Source organism: Anoplophora glabripennis, unplaced genomic scaffold (assembly GCF_000390285.2).
Source record: "Anoplophora glabripennis isolate ALB-LARVAE unplaced genomic scaffold, Agla_2.0 scaffold143, whole genome shotgun sequence".
NCBI lineage: Eukaryota > Metazoa > Arthropoda > Insecta > Coleoptera > Cerambycidae > Anoplophora > Anoplophora glabripennis.
In genome coordinates, this window is record NW_019416225.1 from 437,302 (window position 1) to 464,828 (window position 27,527).

Here is a 27,527-nt window from a genome sequence, read left to right on the forward strand (position 1 = left end):
GATGAGAGCTTAAAGCTCCGTCATAGCTTGCCTGGACTTCGATTAATTATTTTTTTACTGTCGTTGTAAACGAGGACCGCTACGAATTAAGTTATGTGCACTTTATTTTGTTATTGCTGATAAATTTTTACGGCAGCGTGGTTTTCGGGATCTGATAAGAAATTTCTCCATTTTGGGATGGGTTTGGAGGCACGTGTTTCATGAAATAAAAGAGAGAAGCCAGGATCTACAGAGTGTTTTGTTTGACATACTCCAGCCTGATTTTATTTCGGAAAAAGCAGAAGTTTGAAGAAAAGTTACTATCTCTCAAAAGCGAGGAAAAATAATGTTTGAGATGAGGCCCAAAGTAGCTCAGTTGACTTTTATATGAATTGAGGATTGGTCTTCTTCGTATGGAGATTGACCAAGATAAAAGTTTATAAAATAAATGTTTCTGCACGTCGTTATACTAAAACTTTTTACTGTAAAGGAGAACGAATTTATTAGTAAATATGCAAATTGAGAACGCAAATTTATGAACCATTGTTACGACCAACTTTCGCGAAATTTTATCTCTCTGACAATTCGATTCAGACCGCAAGAGGATTTACGTGACAATATGTACTTTTTACTTACACAGTAGGCCGTGGAAGAAATTTATGCATTCCATAAAGCAGGAACCACTTTCCTTATAGAAAATTTCGATCACAGTGCATGTTATTCAATTAACCACCAAATAGTAACGTATTTATACATAACAGAAGTTAGAATTTAGAAGAATTATTATGCTACGAAAGATAAATGCAAAAAATTTGATGTAATTTTTTTATTTTTTTAAAAGAATTAAAAACCATAAATTTCTGTAAGTGCTTTTACATTACTGGATTTTTAAAAGACCATTATTTGAAAATGCAATAATCAAAACGCAGGAAAGGGTTAATTGTTTTATCACAGATGGGTTTCGTGGTGGTTTTTGACCAAAGTGGCATTATATCTATTCGAAACAGGAGATAATTTTGAGGATATACTGTACTGACCATTATTCGAAAAAATAAATGGAAAACGATGATCAAAGAGACATGCAACATTGTGTTGTGGTAAAGCGCTTGTAGTCTTGTAGATATTTACATTGCCAAAAGATATACCATTGCATTCCCGAAAACAATTCGGTACAAAATCCAATTCCTTGCGAGAAACTGACTGCGTAAGAAGCGTATTCCCTCACACACTTATCTTTCGATTATGCAAAACTATTCCAATGGCAACAACATAGCGTCAGGCCGTGATCCGCGATAATGTTCCACATTACCGTCGAAACAAGGCCGAACACAACTGTTTAGAGTACATTGTAACAGAGCATAAAAACTAATGGAATATATTTGTCGGCTAATTATAAACAAACGCGTAAAAAGTAAAGCAAATTATCGGTCGCGATAATTGGGAATCCGTGTTCCAGTAATCGAAATTGCAGTTGCCTCAAATTTTTATGCGAACCGTATGCTCGCGGATTATCTTCGTTGCGCAAACGTTTCGCAATGTTTAGTTGCAAGGCAGGAGGTGTGTTGTACGAGTTATGACGAAATTTTTTACTTAATAGGGTTTTTTTTCGCTTAGGTCTATGAATTAGGATCATCCAAAATGACAAAACTACGATTATATCAACAGTTGATTGGTAAAGCTCTGAGGATTAAATTAAAATTCGCTAATGAAGACCAATATGGTAATTTGTCAGCCGAGTCCACCAGACATATACCGGTTCCGAACTTAGTTCTCATCAGTACGCCATAGCTGGGACAACCAATGAATGATCCAGCTATTTTTGGTGTTAACATAGATACGGAGTGAGTATTGGTAAGATATAACAATGTTTCATTTGTAAATGATCACTGTTACTCAATATTTAGGACTTCGAGCGGCCAAGCTGACAGAGAGTGACCTGATATTCCGTAGGGACTACAAAAGAGAGATCTGTGTCGCCACTGGACGATACAGTTTACGACGAATGATGACTCCAATCATTCATAAGAGAGTGCTCCTTAAAATTTAAGGACCTACTACAATTTTGGTTTGGGCTATTGGCATATTAGATTTTTTTCTTAAAAATTAACTTTTCTACGACCATATTTAGAGGGAAGAATAATTTTGATGGTAGGATCGAAATCCACTGAATTATATATTTCAAATTAATGTATCGATGGTAGAAATAAATTTGATATTTGTGCAGATACATCAAGGACAATAATCTATTTGTATGTTTGTTCTTTCGGAATTGTTCTCTAGGAAAAGTTTATGCGAACAAGTTACTCCTGTCGGTCTATAAAATGTAAATAAAGTTGTTATTCCGACCGAATCGTTTATTGTTAAATAAGTGTCGAAACGATTTGTTAAAATGACAGGTTTTTTTTCTAGGCGTCTGACACAGATAATAATAACACCAAATTACCAATGCAAATACTTTTTAAAATTAAGTAATAAGTATATTAATAGAATCGGTGTTTACCCAAGAATTTCAAGAGCGTCTTAAGTGGCATTTATAAAGCTGTAAATTAAATTTGGTGCGGACTTATTCCCCAAATAAGCGGTATTGGGAAAAGTGTGTTATGAAAATAACATTAATTTGTGCAACACATTAACACGTACCCAGACGTGTTCTTATTCCTCGCGTATATTGGAACAAGCCCCGAGGCCTCCTCAAAACAAACAAACACATGCGTATATCGATAGAAAGTAAAAATTTCAAATTCCCACACTAGATCCTGGATCGGTGCGGTTGGTGACTTACCGCGTTCTCCGAAAGCAGACGCGCTCGAAGAAGAATCAACGTGACGTCACTCGCATGCTGTAATTATCTGCAGTCGTCATCGCTGTGAAGTTTTTTTTATAGGTTTTGAAATAATTCGACCGCGGACTACTTACTTTTTATAACTACTAATTGCTTAATAGTGGAAACTCTACAAATTGCATATTTATGCTAATTGTTCCTATAAATATATATGATACACATTTAAGGTCGATGCTTATGGATACTAAGCGGTTAGCCACTTGCTAATGCGTCCGATTCATATCCAGGTATATTCCGCAGAAGCGTAGCGTCAGAAAATTTTCGAGGAACCCCACGAATGAGGTTGTATAACATTATTTTGTGATCTAAGGGGAATTGGTTGAGATGACGGGAAAATCTGTGGTCTTGCAACAATTTAATTCCTAGAAAAATCACTGGTCGAGATGTATCAACCATTTAACATTGCATCACATGAAAAAAATTATAAATTTTATCTATACATTGCTGCATCTCATCTTCTCAATGAAATGATTACTATTTTTGATATCAGCAGAAGCAGAAGTACTAGAAAATTAGTGTTGAGTGACGAATTGCATGCATCCAAAGTGTCACTGTTGGATTTTCAGTTTCACAACCATGAACAAAAATTTTGTGGAAGGAGATTTTATATGCTCTAGGAATTCCTGATTTGTATTAAAAAATTGTTCGAGGTGTTACGTGAATAGAGCGTTGGAATTTCAATAATGTTCTTTGAAAAAATTATATAAAAATCTTTGCAAACGTACATGGGATTTTATTGGACAGATAGATGCAAAAAATGAGGTGAATTTGTTTAAAAAATAAAATATCTTTATTTTCTTTCTTGTCTTTTCTTATAAACAAATGCCTCTCGGCTGGAGTTTTTCCTTCTGCGTGGAAAGATGCCAACATTATACCTGTCGCAAAAATTCATAACCCCACAAATATCTCTAACTTTCGTCCCATTAGTATCCTTCCTACCCTATCAAAAATCTTGGAAAAAGTAGTTTCTGAATAACTATTGTAAATATACTGCCTGGTACTCAGTCTGGCTTTCGAGCTCAATATAGTACTTGTACTGCTGTTGGACAAATGCTAGAGGGTTACTTTGAACGCTGACGTATCCAGATTTAATCGTATCTCTGCTGGAGTTCCCCAGGGTAGTGTTCTGGGTCCTCTTCTCTTTTCTATTTATACTGCTGATTTTTGTAGTTATCTCCGTTAATGTCAGTCCCATCAGTATGCAGATCAATTATATATTTCTTTTTGTCCTTCTGACATCTCTTCAGCTGTGGCCTTGATCAATATTGATCTAAACTTTATATCTGAATGAATCTAAAACTGTGTCTAATGTGCTACAGTATACCGAAAGTAAGCAATACAGTATAGTAGCGCCTCTGGTGGTAGAAATTATATAGTCAAAAATACATTTCGAGGTTAGGTTTTTGAAATTTCTCCTTAGGTCGAAAGATGGCGCTGTTTTATAGAGATTGCCGTCAAAATATCAACAATTGCAGTTGCTGCCTCTGGAATATTAACTTCCTGTTCTGTCGAACTTGCATCTTTTCGAGAAAATTCGTCGCTTATCTGTTTGGAATTGTTGCACACGAAAAACTCCTTATTCTTCCGGGTCTCTCGTGTCTGTGTAACCGTAATTCTTACGTTACAAAACGACCATGCGGAGTGAAATGAAAAACGAGTGATGTAAAATTAATAGCAGCGCTAACGGTTGGTACAAATTAGTGACGGTCGAAATTGCTTCAAACATATGTTCTAATGGGTCTAATCAAATATTATTTAGGTGTTTAGGTTCGTATTTGTAAAACCAAGACCTGCTGTGATTTATTATGCGGAGATGATTTGTAAATTACACCGAGAAAACTCAGATGTTTGATGCGGAAATGTTTATAAACATAAATGTACCGGATGGACTCAGAGACGTACCATTATAAAATTGTTGAAAAATGATTCAAAAATAATTCTTCGTCCATCAATATTTATTTACTTCATTGAACAAAATTTCGCAATTAATTATCTAAAATAAACTATTAAGCTGCGTTTAGTCTGAGCAAACTGTAATTCTGAACTAAGTAAAATAGCTGTACTTAAATTTATAAGAACAAATACTAGAAATGTAGTCTTGAATCAAGGTAATACTTTTTTCTTTGTTTATAGACAATAAAAGACATTGTTTGGAAGTGTTTTTTAGTTTATGAGTTTGTTTGCTTATTAATACCCTTAGAAAAATTATCTATGATGGAGAAAATGATATCTTGAGTATCTTGAATTAACAATACATTTATTTGTGTACTTATACCGGTATATATCAAGTTTGAGTCTCTTTTGCCAAGAAAACTATATTTAAATGAATAAATTTTACTTGGTTGGAGATTATGGTGTACCTACTGTACTTATGTAAATAAACGCATTCTCAATTCAAATTAATATCTTTCTCTGTGTATTTTGCTTTACAGCCCAGACTATACTAAAAGCCAAGTGGATTTCTCTTTTTTTTTACGTCAAATTTTAAATCAACATTGCTGTTCTTCGTAGTGTAGAGTAGTTTCATTTAGGTACCAAATCATGGCAGAGTTGATTTAGAAAGGTGATTTATTCGCGTTAAATAAATATTTACGGAACAGTTTGTCTTTCGTATTAAGAACAAGAGCAAAGATTCCAGTTGCTTTCCCCGCTTTCGGCGTCCCTGTTTGCTTCGATTATTGTCTTTAAAATATCTAATTAACCAAAGCGGAGGGCAGCTAAATATTTCCCGCAATTTTAATTAGATCTCCAGAAAACATTCAAAATAATTGGATTGGCGATATCCAACCGACTAAATCGCCCAGATCTGGTATATCGGACTCGGGATTCCTGAAAATAACAATTTGCTCGGCTATTTCAGCATAACTAGGATACGGACGGTGTTAATATAAAATAATTGACTCTTTATAAGGTCCTTGTTGCTAGCCTCGGCTCTTGGGCTGGTAATGACAAGGTAATTCCTGCTATCGGACTGTTCTGATCTCGATTACCGCTAATTTTCTTGGCTGGTGGAGCTCGTTCTTATAGGGGCAGGATAATTACGATAAAACTGAATTGATTCAATAAAATTTTTGAGGAAATAATGCCCAGCGACAGTGCAGTACGTTTTTGCTTGAACCACAAAAGAAATTTGAGGAAAAACATTTCATTCATACACCAATCTCTTTCAGGGAATAAAAGTGAGTCACAGGTTCCTCCTTGAGGGACAACTTCAAACTTAAGACCCTGTTAATTCAAGATGATTATCTGGGCAACAAATTTCTGTCGAGATGGCTATCTCTAAGTGTTCCCGGTATTATCCTTTACAAATTGCCTGTAAAATCACGGAAAGGACGATTGACTTCGACACATTGTATTGTGGTTAGCTGGCTGACCGCATTTACGGCCTGATTTCGGATGGATTAACCCCACGGTTGGCAACCCTGGGCGTGTAATACTCCGTGAAATCGCCATGCTACCGGATTTACAGCTCCCAAATAATTTCTCTCATAATGAGGCTTTGGACGAGGTAATAGAGAGATTAGATCTTCCTCGAAACAAGCGGGTTTTCTACGACTTTTGCACGGAAGGGGTTGGGCGTTGTTCTCAAATTTTACCTACTTCAAGGTCTTTACGAATATAAACAAAAGCTTCCTGTGTCAACATTTTTATACTCTTTAATCCGGCAGCTAATATGCTGAAGCTAAGATTAAGTAGCAAAATAAATCTGACATCATAGCTATTTTAGTACATTTGGGAATAAGGCCGCAAACGAATAATTTTTATATTGTGGAAAGCATAAGATATTTTTTGTGTTATAAACCGGTTTTAGAATATCAATATGGGTACCTGAAAAGTAACAAAATAGAGGAAGACGTTCGTATGTAAATTATTGGAAGCTTCTGTTTGTTGAGGGAATAAAAATTATATATTTTCAGAATCGTTAGCACATCTGGTGGCTTACAATTAGTCTCACCAGATGTCATTTGGAAATATGACAAATATATTATTTCTTAATGAAGACGTAACTCGTAGTATGGTTTCACTGATCTTAATTTTGATAAAAATATAATATTTAAATGTCTTCGCTAGAAACAAAGTTTATTATTTTTATAATGACTGTAGTGTTTTTGTTACGAAAAGTTAGTGTTGATTTTGTACTCACAAATATGACGTAGACAGACAATTTCAGTAAAGTCATGGTTTCTATTGACGGTAAGAGATTCAGTGAATCAAAGTAATATTAACTTAAGCTTTCAGGATAATATTTCCAGTTTTTTAAATATTTCATAGATGATTTTATCAAAATTTCTTGTTTTCTAAAATTTTACTAGATCTAACCAGTTTGTTGTTAGTTATATATAATTTCTATTAATAACATATTTTTATAGGTACGTAACACACATTTTAACCTATTTTTTAGTTGTGGTTTCTCATTTTTTTTGACCATTTTGTGTGTCTATTATAGGTATTAGGTACTTAGAGTGATTACTTAAACTTATTTTAAAATATAATTTAAAACACCTGAAATAAGTAAATTCTGTTGCAAATAAGTGAAATTTTTCATAGTTATGTACACTGTAGTTCTATAAAATTTTGACTATTACACTGTATATTTTATTATGTACAAGAAACGGCAAACAAATTGGTCCATTTATTCGTTTTTCTAAGTTTGTACACTTTGCCTACACAGTTTTAGCCCTGAAGAAGGAAGGAATTTTTTCGAAACGTTTAGCAAAGCATACAAATCTGCAAGCACAAATAGATGTTTTTTACTTGTTATTTTCCATAATTATTATTTGTTTGGTGATAAATTACACCTTCATACCTGAAGAAGGAAGTTATTCCGCCGAACTGGGTTTTAAAATGTAAAAATGCATAAAAATAAATAGTTGGTTCGATTTACCTGTTACTTTTGTTGTTTTTTTGTTCTTATTAGGTACTTAGTATAGTGATTGTCTTATTAGCTATAGCGATGGTCTTATTGCTTATCTTTGTATATAAGAGTATCACTATAGTTAATAAGACAATCACTACAGCTACTCCCCCTTCAAAATTAATAAATTCAAGATATTTTTGGCCAAAAATGAATGCAGAGATCACTCTATGGACAAAAGCTTGCATAGATTGTCAAAAACCTAAAATTACAAGACATACTAAATCTCCAATTAGCTCATTAATATACAGTGGTTGAAAGATTCACTAGATGGACTGAAGCTTATCGTCTGTTTAATATTAATACAGAAACTATAGTAAAAAAACTGTTTAGTGAATATTTTTGTCGTTTTAGTATACCCAATACTATAACAACAGATCAAGGATCAGTTTTTGAGTCAAAACTTTTTCAAGATATTTAGGTTCTCATCGGATTCATACTACTACATATCATCCGCAAAGTAATGGACTAGTATAGTAGAAAGATTCCATAGAACACTTAAAGCTGCTCTGATAGCAAAATGCGAAACCAATAATTGGGTCAAAGAACTACCTATAGTTCTTTTAGGAATAAGAGCATCTATTAAAACTGATCTAGACTGCTCTTCAGCAGAACTACTTTATGGTCAACCTTTAAGACTACCAGGTGAATTCTTTATAAAGATTTATTTATTTTTATCAGATCAGCTAAGGTTTGTGGTAACTAAGAAAAATTATTGACAATATATTATTTATGTTGCGATAAAAGTACATCGTCAACATAAAATTGATTATCTTTGTATATAAGATTATCACTACAGCTAATAAGACAATCACTACACTTAGTTTAATTAGATTTATCTTGAAAAGATAATTTGTCACATTATGCCTTTCTGCAAATTAGTAAAAAAAATATATTATATACTTCTTGATTGTCGTGTAGGAAAAATAACGATTGGACTATCATTTCTATAAATTTTTGGACTTTGGCGCCATTTTAGTCCTGAAGAAGGCAGAAATTCTGACAAAACGTTTGGCAAAGTATCAAAATAAATTCGCAGAAATAAATAGATGGTTTAATTTTGTTATTTGTTTGTTTTTTCTGTTCTTATTACTTAGCTCAATTACGCTTATTTTAAAAGATATTTTTTCACGTTTGTTTGTATTTTTACACAGTTTTTTCTTAGCTTCATAAAATTTTGTCTCTTTCACTGCATATAGTAAGACCGTTTATGTATTTCTGTCATTTTCACGCTTTGCCGACGTTTCGACACCAATTTTAGCCCTGGAGAAGGCACACATTCTGCCGAAATGTTTGTCAGAGTATACAAATAAATTCGTAGAAATAAATAGATGGTTTAATTTGTTATTTGTTTGTTTTTTTTTCTGTTCGTATTATTTAGTTTAATTTAAAAGATAATTTTTCACATTTCTTGTATTTTTACAGTTTTTTCTTAACTATGAATCTATGTACATCTTGATTTTATAAAATGGTGTCTCTTTCACTGTGTATAGTAAGACCATTTATTTATTTCTGTCATTTTCACATTTTGCAAACGTTTCGGCACGATTTTAGCCATGAGGGAGGTAGGAATTTTATCGAAACGATAGCAAAGAGCAAAAATTTTATCCAATCACATGAAATGGGACGTATTTGATAACAAGCTTCGTAAAATTAATATGTCATATAACTAGAACGGTTATTTATTGTTATTTGAATATATTTGGGCTCAACAAATGTTGTTTTAATGGTATTCTCAACCTACAGCTAAAACCCATATATCACCGCGTTGCTCGCCTAACCGCTCGCTGCGGTCTCCGGCGGCAGGTTTCGCGCCTTATTGCCCGCCGAGATCTCCGCGCCGCTTCCGCCGTTCCGCCCAAGCCAAACAAGCAAAATAGCACCTACCTTCAAGCAAATCGGGCCGCGACGCCGGACGCACCAAACGAGCTCTCCCAGGGTCCCTCACACCAAACACTACCAGCACATCCAGTCCAGTTTGACAATTCGGCACTAATCACTTGGTAATCCGGCGAACAATCACACTTTCACTGGTGCTAATTTCGAAATCGCACGTTGTTTGCGCCGTCACTTCACACCGTCAGCGGAATGAGTCCAAGAGATGTGCCCTGTGGGGTCTATCAGCTGATGCGGCGGCAGGTATCGGAATCTGTCAGAGTCATCTGTGATACCACAGCGAGGATCTGGCGAGGAATGAGTAAGGAACACCTCCGACTCGGGATGCTTACTCGGGAGGGGACTTTAGATATAATTCTACCTGTTGAAGACATCGGCCGGCCGTGGTGGGGCCGTGGGGAGGGGTAAATTATTGATATTTGAATTAGTGTCGTTCGGATACTATCTCGGTTTTTATGTTATAACTCCAAGTCATTGGTGTGAATCTAGGGGTGGGGTGACTGCTTAGAGAGGTCTACGGCGATTTTTATAAACGTCCAGTTCAGTTCACTTCTCGAGAGCTCGGATGCGTTGCCGCGGAACTGCTAAAAATTACGTCGTGAGGTCCTTGCTGAACTATGAACGCAACCAACTTCCAAATTTGGAAAGATTTCCATGTATAAAAAAATAAAATAAATCAACTTTAATATCACTTTAATGACACAAGTGAGGGTTGAGAAATAAACATAGCTGTAATAATTTTAGCTGTAATTTACTTCCTTTCCTAAATATAATTCGAAACATTAGTAAAAATTTATTTTGTAATTATTTATTCGTGGCATTTTTTGTTACTATTATTATACAATTGGCTTTTCTGCAGCATAAAGGATTTTTTTTTAATGAAATAGCCCTTGCGACAAAGGGATTAGTCAAAGGGTTGATTTCATAATGTTAGTTTTGCCCAACCAGAGGTATCCTCATGGGTTGAGAAAATCGTTAAAATAACGTTATTTTGGTCAATGTAACTCTTAAGGTTGAAAACATAACATTTCAATTTTCCACCGAACTTTATAACTTATTATAAGAAGCATAGATTACGTAAACGTTACAATTGAACTTTATAAAAGTAGGGAAAATTTGTCAAAGCTAAATTACTGGTCTAAAGACAAAGGAAGAAACTTTAGATTGTAGTGCCGAAAAAACGTAAAATAATATCAAAATTCTATTTAAAAGATTCGTGGATTGGCGGGACATTTAAATGGTTATTCAACTGAAGGTTAATGTATCAATAGTTGTTATTTTAACGTTCTTGTTCTTACTGGGTCTCCCACTAAAAAAATGTACAATTTTCAATACACTACAACACAAGACACAGTTCACGTTTCGAAAACTCTCTGTTTTTGTTTCATTCGCTTGTTTGTTGTTGTCTTTCAGAATTATTTTTATTTACAATATTTTAAGTGTTCTGTCAACAGATTTTTCCACATGTCCTATTTCATTTTTGAAAATAATCAGTAATCAATTTTGCCCTATTATAAAACCATTCTACTACAACGCTATTTATATATATGCGCTGATTTAGAAACTTCAGAGTTTTCTGTAATATTTTTTGTTACCTAGGACGGCGGTATTCTAATCTAATTAAAATTTTTTAGTAAATTTGCAACGAAATTAGCTTTTTTTTTATTTAGACCACCTTCCTGTCACTCATAACTCATGTGAATTTAATTTTGCGGTACTAGATTCAAAAGAATCTAAGTAGGCTTGAAAAAGTTAAATAAAAAAAATTTTCTTTGCAAGTCCGTAACTTTTTAAGAAAACAAAATTGCATTAGGTGCTATATAAAACCTTGTGGTGCGGCTCTTTCGTCTCTACTCACTCTGTATACAACTTGTATGTCACTGCGATTTTTATTTTATTGGTTTAGTTGGTTCTACTTAAAAAACGTTTCAAATTGTTTGAGATTTTTAATTTTATTAAAAAAAAACAACAAGAAATTAAACATAAAAACACAGTACGTTGAAAAAAGATAATGAAAAAACAATAGAATTAAATATAAAGAAAAAATGATTCAAAGTTTGAATGTCTCTTTGCATGAAAACGGTATTTTTATAATTTTCGATACATCTTAATAACGATTTCATCTTAAAAGGTTTATTTTGAGAACTTTTCTGTCAAAATTTTGACTTTCAATAAAGGAGCATTTTATTTAGTTTCTTATTCAAAATAGATCAACAGCTGATATAAATTAGTGTAATTGTAGCCAAATAATATTTACTCAAAAATTATAAATGTAAATTCCGACAATGAAATTTTTAATATGTTCATAATATTGTAAAATTCTAGACCGAGTATTTATCAGCAAACTACTTTCAAAATAATTTTCTATTATCATTTTTATTAAATTCATATTGTTTTAAAAAATAGCTAAATTATCGTAAGTCTTTTTCGTGAATTTGAAGTAACTTTTGTAAATAAACCAAAACGATAACAATATTACTGTACCTTTAACTTCTACAATTTTTAACCTACTGCAAAATATCATGATATGGCATGACAGAAACGTTTTTTTAGACAGTGTATATTTTTATGCTTGTGAGTAAAAATCGTGGACGATAGAGTAACAAAACAATTTATCAAAGTATTTTAAAGTTATAATACTGACAAACTTTTAGAAACAAATCACTTAGCATGTTGTTTTGAATTCAAATTTGTTTTATTTCTTTATCGAAATTCTGAAAAAAATATTCAATGCAAAAGCTGTAGGTTTCAACAATTTTTAAGCAAATATGTTAAATCTGTCGTTTATTAAAACTGTGATATTTTGAGGTCGACCGACCCTACAAAGTAACTAGTACTGTAAATGGAAACTATTTCACGATTTTTGTCTATTACGAATGGCATATAAAACATAAATTTCATTAGTAACTAATTTCTTCATATTTGATTTGATTAAATTATGTCACGTGGCGAGAATTATTATCAAACACTATTTACCGAAATGAATGGCGAGTTGTCTGTTAATTTGTATGAATATTTTAAATATGATATTGAAACGTCAATTTTGTCTAAATTAGGAGAATGTTGTCGTCCTTATTAAAATGCAAATGTGATATTAAACAAAACGAATCCTATAAAGAAATATTGCTTAAAAATATATCATCAACGTTTCCTGTTCCCAAATATTTCAATTTTAAAAATAAATTTGGAACTATAAAGTTTTTTCTTATCTTTATTAAGATACCCATTCCTAAATTATTAACACTTATTTATAAACGATTTAATTATACATATTTATTGTGTTCCTCACAACATTAACATATATTTCAGAAATGTTAAATGTATTCAGTAATTTGGATGCGTCTTTACAGTTGGTATATCAAATAGGAAAAAATATTGTAAAGTAAAGTTTACAGTCGTTCATTTAAACCAAAACCATGCAGATGACTATATTCATGTTCAGAGTCCTTAACAATGTAATTTTTTAATAATTTTACTACTAATGATGTCGCTATTTAAAATTTCATGAATCACGTTATAAATATTATCACCAGATCCCTTTTGCTGTAAAGAATTCTCAAATATGAAAATAAATATTTAACTTGGTCTAGTTTCACCTTTGGACATCACAGCATTGTAGTAATAAAGGGAATACACTCATAGTGTAAAAAGTTTATTGATTCTAGTTCAAAAATTAGTAATAAACCAATATACAGTAATATACAGGTTATCTCTGGATACTGTTGACACTAGTAACAAAGTTATTTTTAAAATAATGTGTTTCTGCACAGGAAACAAATTGTATTAAAAAAATGTATTATTATAGCACTGTTAACTACAATTAAAATGGAAAAAAACAGTAAACTACAATTTGCGTCTCACATTTTTAAAGATTTCTTTAAAATTTAACTTATAATTTTACAATCTTTAATCAACGTTACAAAAAAAAACACTCATATAGATATAAAAATAGTGGTGTAGAAATAAAAAACGTATAGTATTCAAATGCAGTCTAGTGGTTATATATTAATATTTTACATCAAACAGATCCAAAAAATAAGAAATTTAAACATTGCATTGTATATACTTTATTTTTCAAGCAAATCGATATCTGTGAAATGGGTCTAAATCATACTGATACAGAATAAAAAAAAATAATAACTTTGTCAACGTAAAAAATATCTTCACTTCAATGCACTTCAAAAAGTTGTTGACGTTTCGAAATTCAATCTGTAGGAAAAAATATTTTTAGAAAAAGAATCCTTGAGTGATCCTTTTGCCCCAAAGGTTTATTTTATTTTCTAAGTGTCAAAATCCAATAAATATAAAAAAACTAAAACTGTATCACAACTAAGTAACTTTAGACAATATACAATTTTTTATAAGGTATTTGTTGTATTTTCATAAAACATTGTATCTGCGTGGAGGTGAACTAAAACATCTCGATACATTTATTGGCCTTTTTCATTCTTGATTTTCTGAGCACTTGATTATACTTGCCGGTACGAACTCTTGAATCACCAGTTTGCTTCGACGTAATGAAGTCTCCGCAGACGCGACATAAGACAAAGCGCTGGAGCTGTCCAGCGCAAAAAGTGTAACAAATCACTTTATGGCTTACTGGCAAAATGGTGGTAAAATGAAAATAACGATTATTATATTATCCTTTACTGTTACCACGGCGCCAGTTAGAGCCATTTGATGTTTCGACGGAATGGCGGCTGAGCCGCTGTTTCGTCCTGAAATTTAATAAGCCACTATAAATTTAGCAATGAAATTTACATATTAATCATATACTCGTATATTAGTTTTTAAAGGCCTTAATTAGATATTTTCTGGCTTTGTCTCTGCCGACGCTTCTACTCTCGGCAGGAGTATATAGTTTCGTCAGCAGATACCAGTCTCGGGAGGAAAAAATTAACGATGAGCGTTCTGTAAAATATTGTGAAATCCGTGTAACTATATACCAACTAAAGTCACTGACAGCGCGTGAAAAACTTGGCGGTTAGGGGCATAAAATGCCAGAGGTATATTTGAATTCAGAAAATTAATCAATTGGTAAAGCGCGAGGAAGAGAATGGGAGATGGAAGTTAAGTTTCATTGTTGCAGAGAAAATACGAAAAAGAATTGCGGTTTGTTGCAAGAACTGGTTGAAGCCATTTCTGAAACTTATGGAATTGGGGAAAAAATTGTATAGTAGTAGTTAGTATAGTTAAAAATTAAAAAGTTAACATTTATTTTCTTTCACATCAGCATTTAGGCAAAAAAGGTAAATCAGCAAAAACTGTTTAGTATATTAAACATTTAAAAATTAACATTTAGTTTCTTTCACATCAACATTTATGGGCCAGGAAAATAAGTTGGGAAATGACTATTTCGCGAATATTTGTCAGTCTGTAATTGTTTTTCAATGAATCTTGACGATTTCTTTTTTAACTTAAAGCTCTTTTCATAAGCTTTCCGAATATGTAATAATATATAACTATATTACGTTCGTGCGTCGTATATTTCATTTTGCAACTAAGGCTAAAAAATAAAAAAAAAATCAGGTTGCAAATTTGAAATTAAAAAAAATTATAGATTTCAATCTATTATGAAATCTACCATGACAAAAATCAGTGCGATTGTGGAAGATCCTCGGGATCGTCCAGACTAATAATTNTGCGCGAAGAAGGAAGATTAAACAAACTATTTGATCTGGCATTTATTCTAGGAACACGTAATTTATTTGTGTTGTAAGCTCAATGCAATCAATATCGTGGTTGACAATTTTGTACAAGAACATTATCGAGTACATAACCTCTTAATCCTCTTAATTAAGCTATGCATTTCAAACCTATCCAATAACAACTCCTGAGGCTATCCCAGAGCTGGATAGACTCCATCTAAGATAAAACTGGCCGATTTAAGAAACCTCCTAATTCTAATCTAACTAAAATTTTTTAGTAAATTTGCAACGAAATTAGATTTTTTTTTATTTAGACCACCTTCCTGTCACTCATAACTCATGTGAATTTAATTTTGCGGTACTAGATTCAAAAGAATCTAAGTAGGCTTGAAAAAGTTAAATAAAAAAAATTTTCTTTGCAAGTCCGTAACTTTTTAAGAAAACAAAATTGCATTAGGTGCTATATAAAACCTTGTGGTGCGGCTCTTTCGTCTCTACTCACTCTGTATACAACTTGTATGTCACTGCGATTTTTATTTTATTGGTTTAGTTGGTTCTACTTAAAAAACGTTTCAAATTGTTTGAGATTTTTAATTTTATTAAAAAAAAACAACAAGAAATTAAACATAAAAACACAGTACGTTGAAAAAAGATAATGAAAAAACAATAGAATTAAATATAAAGAAAAAATGATTCAAAGTTTGAATGTCTCTTTGCATGAAAACGGTATTTTTATAATTTTCGATACATCTTAATAACGATTTCATCTTAAAAGGTTTATTTTGAGAACTTTTCTGTCAAAATTTTGACTTTCAATAAAGGAGCATTTTATTTAGTTTCTTATTCAAAATAGATCAACAGCTGATATAAATTAGTGTAATTGTAGCCAAATAATATTTACTCAAAAATTATAAATGTAAATTCCGACAATGAAATTTTTAATATGTTCATAATATTGTAAAATTCTAGACCGAGTATTTATCAGCAAACTACTTTCAAAATAATTTTCTATTATCATTTTTATTAAATTCATATTGTTTTAAAAAATAGCTAAATTATCGTAAGTCTTTTTCGTGAATTTGAAGTAACTTTTGTAAATAAACCAAAACGATAACAATATTACTGTACCTTTAACTTCTACAATTTTTAACCTACTGCAAAATATCATGATATGGCATGACAGAAACGTTTTTTTAGACAGTGTATATTTTTATGCTTGTGAGTAAAAATCGTGGACGATAGAGTAACAAAACAATTTATCAAAGTATTTTAAAGTTATAATACTGACAAACTTTTAGAAACAAATCACTTAGCATGTTGTTTTGAATTCAAATTTGTTTTATTTCTTTATCGAAATTCTGAAAAAAATATTCAATGCAAAAGCTGTAGGTTTCAACAATTTTTAAGCAAATATGTTAAATCTGTCGTTTATTAAAACTGTGATATTTTGAGGTCGACCGACCCTACAAAGTAACTAGTACTGTAAATGGAAACTATTTCACGATTTTTGTCTATTACGAATGGCATATAAAACATAAATTTCATTAGTAACTAATTTCTTCATATTTGATTTGATTAAATTATGTCACGTGGCGAGAATTATTATCAAACACTATTTACCGAAATGAATGGCGAGTTGTCTGTTAATTTGTATGAATATTTTAAATATGATATTGAAACGTCAATTTTGTCTAAATTAGGAGAATGTTGTCGTCCTTATTAAAATGCAAATGTGATATTAAACAAAACGAATCCTATAAAGAAATGTTGCTTAAAAATATATCATCAACGTTTCCTGTTCCCAAATATTTCAATTTTAAAAATAAATTTGGAACTATAAAGTTTTTTCTTATCTTTATTAAGATACCCATTCCTAAATTATTAACACTTATTTATAAACGATTTAATTATACATATTTATTGTGTTCCTCACAACATTAACATATATTTCAGAAATGTTAAATGTATTCAGTAATTTGGATGCGTCTTTACAGTTGGTATATCAAATAGGAAAAAATATTGTAAAGTAAAGTTTACAGTCGTTCATTTAAACCAAAACCATGCAGATGACTATATTCATGTTCAGAGTCCTTAACAATGTAATTTTTTAATAATTTTACTACTAATGATGTCGCTATTTAAAATTTCATGAATCACGTTATAAATATTATCACCAGATCCCTTTTGCTGTAAAGAATTCTCAAATATGAAAATAAATATTTAACTTGGTCTAGTTTCACCTTTGGACATCACAGCATTGCAGTAATAAAGGGAATACACTCATAGTGTAAAAAGTTTATTGATTCTAGTTCAAAAATTAGTAATAAACCAATATACAGTAATATACAGGTTATCTCTGGATACTGTTGACACTAGTAACAAAGTTATTTTTAAAATAATGTGTTTCTGCACAGGAAACAAATTGTATTAAAAAAATGTATTATTATAGCACTGTTAACTACAATTAAAATGGAAAAAAACAGTAAACTACAATTTGCGTCTCACATTTTTAAAGATTTCTTTAAAATTTAACTTATAATTTTACAATCTTTAATCAACGTTACAAAAAAAAACACTCATATAGATATAAAAATAGTGGTGTAGAAATAAAAAACGTATAGTATTCAAATGCAGTCTAGTGGTTATATATTAATATTTTACATCAAACAGATCCAAAAAATAAGAAATTTAAACATTGCATTGTATATACTTTATTTTTCAAGCAAATCGATATCTGTGAAATGGGTCTAAATCATACTGATACAGAATAAAAAAAAATAATAACTTTGTCAACGTAAAAAATATCTTCACTTCAATGCACTTCAAAAAGTTGTTGACGTTTCGAAATTCAATCTGTAGGAAAAAATATTTTTAGAAAAAGAATCCTTGAGTGATCCTTTTGCCCCAAAGGTTTATTTTATTTTCTAAGTGTCAAAATCCAATAAATATAAAAAAACTAAAACTGTATCACAACTAAGTAACTTTAGACAATATACAATTTTTTATAAGGTATTTGTTGTATTTTCATAAAACATTGTATCTGCGTGGAGGTGAACTAAAACATCTCGATACATTTATTGGCCTTTTTCATTCTTGATTTTCTGAGCACTTGATTATACTTGCCGGTACGAACTCTTGAATCACCAGTTTGCTTCGACGTAATGAAGTCTCCGCAGACGCGACATAAGACAAAGCGCTGGAGCTGTCCAGCGCAAAAAGTGTAACAAATCACTTTATGGCTTACTGGCAAAATGGTGGTAAAATGAAAATAACGATTATTATATTATCCTTTACTGTTACCACGGCGCCAGTTAGAGCCATTTGATGTTTCGACGGAATGGCGGCTGAGCCGCTGTTTCGTCCTGAAATTTAATAAGCCACTATAAATTTAGCAATGAAATTTACATATTAATCATATACTCGTATATTAGTTTTTAAAGGCCTTAATTAGATATTTTCTGGCTTTGTCTCTGCCGACGCTTCTACTCTCGGCAGGAGTATATAGTTTCGTCAGCAGATACCAGTCTCGGGAGGAAAAAATTAACGATGAGCGTTCTGTAAAATATTGTGAAATCCGTGTAACTATATACCAACTAAAGTCACTGACAGCGCGTGAAAAACTTGGCGGTTAGGGGCATAAAATGCCAGAGGTATATTTGAATTCAGAAAATTAATCAATTGGTAAAGCGCGAGGAAGAGAATGGGAGATGGAAGTTAAGTTTCATTGTTGCAGAGAAAATACGAAAAAGAATTGCGGTTTGTTGCAAGAACTGGTTGAAGCCATTTCTGAAACTTATGGAATTGGGGAAAAAATTGTATAGTAGTAGTTAGTATAGTTAAAAATTAAAAAGTTAACATTTATTTTCTTTCACATCAGCATTTAGGCAAAAAAGGTAAATCAGCAAAAACTGTTTAGTATATTAAACATTTAAAAATTAACATTTAGTTTCTTTCACATCAACATTTATGGGCCAGGAAAATAAGTTGGGAAATGACTATTTCGCGAATATTTGTCAGTCTGTAATTGTTTTTCAATGAATCTTGACGATTTCTTTTTTAACTTAAAGCTCTTTTCATAAGCTTTCCGAATATGTAATAATATATAACTATATTACGTTCGTGCGTCGTATATTTCATTTTGCAACTAAGGCTAAAAAATAAAAAAAAAATCAGGTTGCAAATTTGAAATTAAAAAAAATTATAGATTTCAATCTATTATGAAATCTACCATGACAAAAATCAGTGCGATTGTGGAAGATCCTCGGGATCGTCCAGACTAATAATTAGTTAATTTGTTTATAAGGCCATAACTTGTAAACTATTCAACTTACCGATTCCAGATTTCGTGTGAGTTATTAGACAGTGATAAGGAATGAGAGTATGCGATACCCAAACGTCCTAGTAATAATAACGCAGTTTATAAATATTTAATTCAAATATCATAAATAAACTTCTTCTATTTATAACTTTTGATCTAATCAATATTTTTTGACGCTCGAGGGCTAGTTTTGTAGGTCCTTTGAAAACGAAACCTTTACTGTTTTCTTGTGGAAATGAACGGAAAAAAGTTATAAGCAAAAAACGTGAATTTACGTAAAAATTATACAATTAACCACCCTGTAAACAATCTTCCCCCCATTTTTATGACTGTGGAAATTAATATGTTTTCAACATAATATTTAGCATTCAGCTTGCCGAAACAGAAAGTCGCGTCCAACTCTATATTTCCTGACCTATTAGGCAAAAAAGACAAATCAGTGTATTAGAATTGGTTAAGCAAAAATAAAAGTAATGTCGCATTTTTGACACAGTCTCAAAATTCAATTTTTGTTTAAAATACTTAGATTTGATTTGAATTAATTCAATATCTCTTAAAGTAAAGGTACAAAAACTAATATTAAAAATGTCTTATTAAAATGAATAAATGAGCAATTTTATTCAAATTTTATTTCCTTACAATTTTGTTCTTCCTCATATTGTTCATATCCATAATTACTTAAAATAATAATAATAATAATAATTATAATTTAATCCTTAAAATCGTAAAGTATGAAATAAAAGTAAATTAATTTACAAAATTACAGTCCAAAAAAGTAAAAAATAAAAATGCTGGTAAAATATTAGAGTAACAAATAATACAGAATATTTATTAAGTACTTGTACAAACTTTAAATGGTGAATCTTTGACTAATTTTAAGATAAAAAGTTTATATGAACATGGGTACGCAACACCTTGGTTCTTGATAATATTTTTGTTCAATAACATGGCAATTTGACAAAATTTGGGAAACTGGGAGTATTGATGATGAGAAACTCAAATATTTACTTAGTTTTTTGTTTAATGTTACATGGCGCCAGACACGGTGTTGTACTTATATTTAAAAAACCATATTTTTTTTGTATCGCACTGTAAATATGTCATTTTAAACTAACCATTCTCTCCCTTCAATTTTACGTACAAAAGGAATAGTATTTGTCGCTGAAAGCAACCGTTTTGTAAAAACACGTGTTTAAAGATAAACTTGTGTTGGAATTTTGTAAATTGAATCATAAGATTTGAAAAATGTGTCTTAGTGATTGTATTGCGATGTGACAAAATTAGATCGTTTACAAGACTAAGACCAAGTTCGTAAGAACTTTTTATCTTAAAATTAGTCAAAGATTCATCATTTAAAGTTTGTACAAGTACTTAATAAATACCCTGTGTATTGAAGTGATATTTTCAGTGTGAGATTTTTGGTTACGAAAAACTAGTTTCTTAATAAATAACCCTTGATTCATTCTTTTAGCGTAAAGGTTTATTATATATACATTTTTTAAAGAAAAATGTTTATTTTTTTCACAATATTTTTTCTTCATTAGAAATTACATTTCTGAAACTTTTGTTAGAAGCGAAAAATCAGCGAAAAATCGCCTTCAATGCAGTAAAGTCTTTCTTTTTCAATACCTCTTTTCCATTCGCTGTCGCTAAAACAATTTTCGTCCTGAGCTTACTGACGTTTAATTACTTTGAACTAATCAATGTAATCTTTGTACTTTTGACTACCTGATTATTGACACAAGATCCGACTTAAACCACCAGTTTGATCTTACATTTATAGTTCTTAGAAAGGGTATTTACAGCCCATTCTAAATAGTTTAATACCGCCGACCGCAATAACTGTTTTATTATTTGGACACAATAAGATATATAATTCTTTTTATTTTATGGATGCCAATCAGGCAAGTCCCATTCACTTCGTAAGCTGAATTTTCTACAGGGTGGATAGACTTACAGAGAATTACCAGAGAAGAGGAACTGGCATTGGTTACTCTTTGGGGATTGGTAGATCTGTTATTAACAAAGCCTTTTTTCAGAAATCATCAAGTTCAAATGAAAAACAACATGTTAGGTGCAGTAAGTCAAGAGCTAGACCTGAAGACACAGCTATGAGATATTAAATACTAGTAAGAAATCAATGATTTTAGTTTAGGGATAATAAGAATCCAATATTGAGCACTAAGGACTTGCTATTCCCTCTCAACTTCAGTAGTTTCCAATAAGTTTTCACTGTTTGTTACGTAGATTTAGTATTTACGCATTTTTTTTACTTTTTCTAGCGTTGTACGGTTTAATATTATAAGTTTGAGTTGCCCTGGGAAAATATTATTCTAAATTTGTTGGTTCTGTTGAAGGTAAATATTAGAGACCAGTCCGGCCCTGGAAAAGTGGCATCTCGCGGTACCACGCAATCTCCAACATAAATATTGGGTATTTGCACAACAAATTAGTCTAAAGTAATTCTTATAATTAACATAAAGTTATTAACTGAAATTAAAATTTTTAATTACCCCGCTAATTAAGTTAAAATACTACTGGTGTACCACATGCGACCTTTTGTTTCACGCCGCCATTGTTAGCGAACCTACTTTTGGAAGAACGAGTCGGAATTTGCATAAAATTCATGGCGGCATTGTCGTTTTAACTAATTTAATATGTCTTATTAATCATAACATTGAGTTTACACGAGCTGTCCATTATTGACTTGGAGGAATTATATATGCGTGTCAATGAGTGAATAAATATAAGGATTTTGTAATTTTATAATGTCGAAAATATCAACGGTTTCGAACGGAATTTGAAATTTAAAATAGATACCTGATATTATCTCTGTAATTTGTTGTGTTGGAGCTTTCTCACATATTAATCGATTCCGATAAAAGTTGTTTCGCCATTGGATTTTGTTTTGTTTATCTTTTGACATTATGCCGAACGCTCGGTGTCACGATACCGGTGTATTGCAGTATATAACATTTCTTTACTACAACGTTTTATATTTTGAATTTCTGTGAATCCTATTTGGTATTTGTATTCTTATTAAGGAATTTTAACTTTATTCTTCATTAAGAATGATCCACTACTTTTACATTTTCAATAAAATAAATATTCAAAACTGAAAATGTATCATTATGGAAAACTAACATATAATAAAAATTTTTCCAAATTTTAATACCTGGATTTAGATTATAAATTAACAAAAATGTTCTCGGCACCGGCTTGTTTTTCAGTTGTATGCTTTTATCTTTTGTTTTTATTGAAACGGCTATATTGATTTTACTCACAAGATAAGTTTCGAAGACATAATTCAATTATTTTTTCTATTTTAAACGTTACTAAGGCAAACGCACTTGAAAGATTTCTCTTTTTTACTTGGATACAAACAAACGTCATAACAATAAACTGAAGATTATAATGCAAAACTAATTCAGAAAACTGGTGATAAGTAATCGAAACGGACGACTTTCTTCTTTAACGATTATAAACACAAACATCTTAACATCTTTTCTGTAATATTGTAACTATTTCCAACGAACTTTTGCTTTCCATTTGGAGTGTTTATGGTGGCTTTAAAAATGCAAAAAAAGGAGCACGTTCCCAGCGCTTCCCGGAAAGCATAAAAATTTACACCACGCTTCCTAGGCTCCTAAGAAACAGATGTACCCCTGTCATAGAGTGGCGAACCTTTGTGAATTTCTAGATTTTTACAACGATAATTATTTACAATTATTATTCCTATTTGTCGAGGGTTGGGATATCTGTCACCGTTGAGGAGATAAAATTTATGTTTTAGCACATTTGTTATATCGATAAGATAGAAATCCTTGACTTTTAGCAGTTTGCAGGCTGTTTCGAGGATCAAAGCTGGTGTTGATTTGAGAATCCGTTATTCGGGGAGCGTACTCGTGTTGTAATAGAGATTTTGATCTTGGCTTCCTCTGTGGTTAAACTTATTGTATGAAATGGACTTTTGAATGGATTTTCAACTTGTTTTTCATTTCAAAACTAAGTTGCCAATATTTTTTAACGTTTTTCTATCAGCAAGTTATAAACATAACTTTCAAAGATAAGAAATAGAAAAATATCTCAGGAAAATTATTCAATACAAATTATGGAACAAGTTTTAACATAAGGAGGATGAAAACATTGCTCTATTTTTGTTAAATAATCTAGTTTGTTACATAAGCGGATGTCATTGTTATAAATTTTTTGGAGAAGACTGTGGAGCCAGAACCTCCGTACACCGTTCGAGCGCATCAAGTAATCAACATGCACTGCTTTTTTTGCAAAGAACTTTTACGTATTTCAGATTATCTACAAACTGTGATCACGAAGTGATTCGCTTGGAAAAGTTTAAATATGATTTAGTTAGATGCATAAGTAGCATGCTACTATGATGCACTTCTGTGAATACAAATGTTCATTAGAAGACAAGTGTTTAAATCGATTGCATTTATGAAACTATAATACAATTTGATTTAAGTAGTATTACATTGTAATACGATGCCAAAAATATTCCAAAAAATATACTGAAATTACTGAAATGTTAATTTTAAAGTATATATTAAAAATGTCATAATTTATCAAAATTTCATTGTTTATATACTGCTGTATTTTTTACTTCTTGTATTGAAAGTTTATTATAGTTTATAACTAAAAAAAAAGATTTCAAAAACATACTTCATTTGAAACTTTCTCATTATTTTACTATTCCAAATTGAATTACACAAATAAACACAAGTTCAATGTAATCCATTCCTAATGACTAATTTGTGTATCGAAAAGTGTATCGAAGCGACTAGATTAATAGTGTAAAAATAGTTATTTTTAGTATTAATATAAAAAGTATCTCTAACAAATTGTGTGCCCTTTGAAATTTTCTTAATTTTTAACAATCCTGTCAATCGAAAACCACGCAAGCTTGCAAAATTTTTAGGGTAGAATTGACATATATTTTACTATTTGTTCACAAAGTTTCATGAATATTTATAAATATTTGCATATTTTAAAAATTGCTCCAAATATACATATGATTTTCTACTATTTTTCGTCCATTGTTAATGCAAAATTTAACATTTTTGATCCGCAGTTGTTGTAACTTTATAGAAAATCGTCAAATATACAAAAAGCATTACGTATAAGCATTGACTTTTTTGATTTAGGGCTTACTTTCAATGTTACAGGAAAAAATATGTCGAAAAGCGGGTAAGTAATAGTCGGATATCTGTATATAGAGAACAAGAAATATTTTAATCCAGTTAACTGTGTAGAATTGATTTTGTTAATTTATTTGGTTAATTAATAGAATCGATTAATTATTTCTCAATCCAACAGGAAATTTCGAATGTTCTTTAAATTGTTATGTGAATATAGATTTTGACATAAGCCTTTTTCCAGATTTGCCATTTTAATATAAAGCTATTTAAAATAAATAGTGAAGGTTTGCTTTATTAATTTTTTATTTGTATTCCTGTTTCATGAAGTGCAGTATATTAAATTATATTGTTATATTAGTCAAATTTCACAACACCAAAGTACTTCGTACATTTAGCCAAAGAGCGGAAACCTTCCGAAGGCCCTGTATACATCTGTGTATAAACTCCATCGGCATTTGCTCATAACTTTATATAAAACATTTCCTGACGCACAGCCATAAAGTGAATTATAATTTTTCCGTGTACTTTATTGAGTAAGAACGTTGTTTTACATAACCTTTGTCAACAGAAATATACGATTTACAGATGTAATAAATTTGAGCAAATAAACAAATGCCGCAACATATTCTCGGCTAGGAATAAACTATTGGGGATTATTGATTTAGTAACTAAACGCTTAATTAATATATTTCTACGTTCGCTCGTGTTGAACTCACATAATCCATCGTTTTATTCTTTCGAAACGCTATTTATCAAGAAAAATGTGTGACCAACTTACAGTTAGTTACATAAATTACTGAAAAGTGTCATTGTTGGTCCCGAAATATTGACCAAGACCGACTGTAATTATTAAGGTCACCATTTTCACTCCTAGAAACTATAATAAGTACTGCAATTATTATTTCTATTGCTAAGACTTCTGCAGTTGCACAAATCGCTAAAGCATTGTTGCTTTAATAATAATTCCAAACGACGGATTTTTAACTCTCAATTTCATGAATGACAAACTGCGAATTAACCAGACATGAGGTAATGTAATGTTTACAAAAACATTGTTTCACATGCTTCAGCACGTCGGAAGTATGGTCGTTTCTTTTGAAACAGAAAGTAACTTATTATACGGCATTTAGCGCAATAAAAAGGGGATTATATGGGTCACCTTGTTTGGGTGGTACGGTAAATTTACGGCTCGAAATGGCCCGGAGTTCAACGGGTCACCGTCTAATAAAGCCATAAAATTGGCCTAAAAAATGTTTTCGGCTGAATACAAAGGCTGTAAATTTTTACTGGCCCCATTAGATGGTTCTTACTGGCCTAAATGTTTTTAAATATAATAAATTCTGGAGAGTTCCAATCGTATACAAAATTTATAGTAAATATTATTCAGTCTCCATAAATGATTACAAGTCATCATCTAACATAGGCAACCAATATTGCATGGTTGGTACTATCAATTAAAAATCCCAAAACCTCAATGGCGTGGTTTGAGGGGATGAAAGTAATTAAATAAAATTGTTCAACATGAACTGTTGATATTAAACTTGATACATACAATTTAGCATTACACTTATGAAAAATAATTTTGCGGTTTATTATTGTTTTATTTTATTATAGAGTAAAATTGCATTAATATAGGAACAATTGCTTTAATATCATTACTTTGCTGTAATATAAAATAACTTCAAACTAATAAATTAGTAAACTGACATATATTGCTATATTCGCAATAAAACACTACATATTATGTCCTTGATTAGCTATGTACACATTTATTCTGCTATGGATATTTTCATACTCATTTTGCAGCTGTTATTCTGTTATATTGTTAATTTCTCAAATAATTGTTGCTTCTAATTCTTGTAGTGCTGTTTTAAAAATAGTATTTCTCAGATATCCAAACGAAAAATAATCTTAAGCAGTTAGATCCGATGTCCTGGTCAAAACCCCTGATTAAAATTGAATTTTTTCTGAGTATGTGCCGTTGTCCCACCTTGCTGAGAGTTTACCTACCTGTAATTGTGCTGAAAATGGTTTTAAAATAAGGGTTCCATATCTTTCAGCATTTACAGTTTCATAGAAAAGTATAGACCCTATTATCCACTTGATATTGTTATCAAGGATGTAAATTGGTTTCTACAAATATATGAGGATTTTCTGCTGCCCACGTTCTATAATGTTGGTTATTTATATAACCTGATAAGTGAAACTATGTTTCGTCAGTGAAAAATGGCAGGTCCAATAAATTGTTATTAATGTTTAAACTACTCGCAATATTGTAACCCTCTTCCATAGTCTATGGAACGTAATTCCTGCATAACATTTGCCTTGAAAAAATGCACAATTGTCTTGTTCAAAATGTCCTATTAACGATACATTTTATAAACCGTATCAACAGTGACCATGATCCTATATTAAAGAAATTAATGTATTATGCTTTAATTTTTGTTGTCAATTTTATTTACAATTAAATATTTGGCAGTTGGCCTATAGTGTTAATTATTTTATACACCTAGTATGAATTTTTTGACAAGTTTGCATCTAATTCCATTCCAACCATCCGCTAGATTTAATATCAGCGATGTTGCGACAATTTCTGTGTTCTTAGAACTGAATATTTCCCTGAAAAATACTATCAAGTGTAGTAATGATGCCGTGATTCTCTGAAGACGCCAACCGTGAAAGAATGAATGGGTTGGTATTACGTTAACATGTTTATATTGCAGAACTTGTAAACTTATTGATGACATAATTTTGCGGACGCGAAACTCGTTGA

The 27,527-nt window shown here is 31.1% G+C and overlaps 1 protein-coding gene across 2 annotated transcripts in view; it reads right to left on the reverse strand.

The window, feature by feature from the left end:
• LOC108909408 (knirps-related protein-like) overlaps window positions 1-9,943 on the reverse strand; it is a 51,499-nt gene extending 41,556 nt beyond the window's left edge. For both annotated transcript variants that reach the window (XM_018713744.1, XM_018713742.1), the window contains exon 1: window positions 9,624-9,943. The gene's annotated coding sequence lies outside the window, so the exon portion shown is untranslated. The remainder of the gene's footprint in view (window positions 1-9,623) is intronic.
• Window positions 9,944-27,527: the final 17,584 nt, after the last annotated feature.